The sequence below is a fragment of the Arachis ipaensis genome, chromosome B03 (genome assembly GCF_000816755.2).
Source record: "Arachis ipaensis cultivar K30076 chromosome B03, Araip1.1, whole genome shotgun sequence".
Lineage (NCBI taxonomy): Eukaryota > Viridiplantae > Streptophyta > Magnoliopsida > Fabales > Fabaceae > Arachis > Arachis ipaensis.
In genome coordinates, this window is record NC_029787.2 from 2,291,231 (window position 1) to 2,292,284 (window position 1,054).

Here is a 1,054-nt window from a genome sequence, read left to right on the forward strand (position 1 = left end):
CCCCCGCCCCGCCAGAAGCCCGCCCTTTGGCGGGCTGGCCCGCCCCGCCCCGCCTAGTGAGGCGGTCCCAAAATTCCAGCCCGCCAAATATCTTTTTTTTTTTACTTTTAACTATTAAATAATATATATAAAAGCATAAAAAAATCTCTTCTATTTTTTACTTAATTTTAACATAATTTCTAAAAGTATAAATAAATTATAATTTTTATATTCACAAATATTAAAGTATTTGTAATTATAAATATCTAATAGACATAATTATAAACCAAATTTTCATCCAAAACATAATTATAAATATTGTTCCCAAAACAAAATAAACATAATTATAAATATTGTCAATAAAACAAAATAAACATAATCCAAAACACTCAATTTTCATCTTCATTCTCTTGTAACTTGGGTTGGGGAAAGTTAGGTTTTAACAAAAAAAATTGTAAAAATACCTCTTGTCAAAAAAATATTAAGCCCGGCGGGAAAACCCACCCTGCCCCGCCAAAATCCGCAGTTTAAGTGGTGCGAATTAGGCGAGCTTTTGTTATTTGACGATCCCAATTTTCTAACTCAGTCCACCTTTTTAGCGGGTTACGTGGGTCAGCTCGACGGATTTAGGCCCGTTTGCCACCCTTACCCTCAAATAATGTCCGAGGTTGTGGAGAGCAAAAACTTGTTTCCCAAATGGAGTTGGGCATAAACCTTGGTACGTAAGTCGGATACACTCATCCCTGGTTTTTGCGGTGTGCTTATATGGATATGGGCTACTTGTTGGACCCATTTTGTTAAAATGCTTTAATTAATTAAATCATAGTCTTTGCTCTTTGGATCATGAACAACTTCTATATAATTTGTTAGTAAATTACTTGATATTTTTCATACATGACATATTTGATTATTTCATGAATATTAGTTCACACTTCTCGGTTAACTAAAATATAAAATGCAATTGTTGCTTTCAAAGTGTTATTATGCGTTTTGTGGATTTTTAGCAAATCGATGGTTGTTCGATTTTAATGGTTTGAGAGCGAAATCAACTCTTTTTTTTTTGTGAGTACAAATT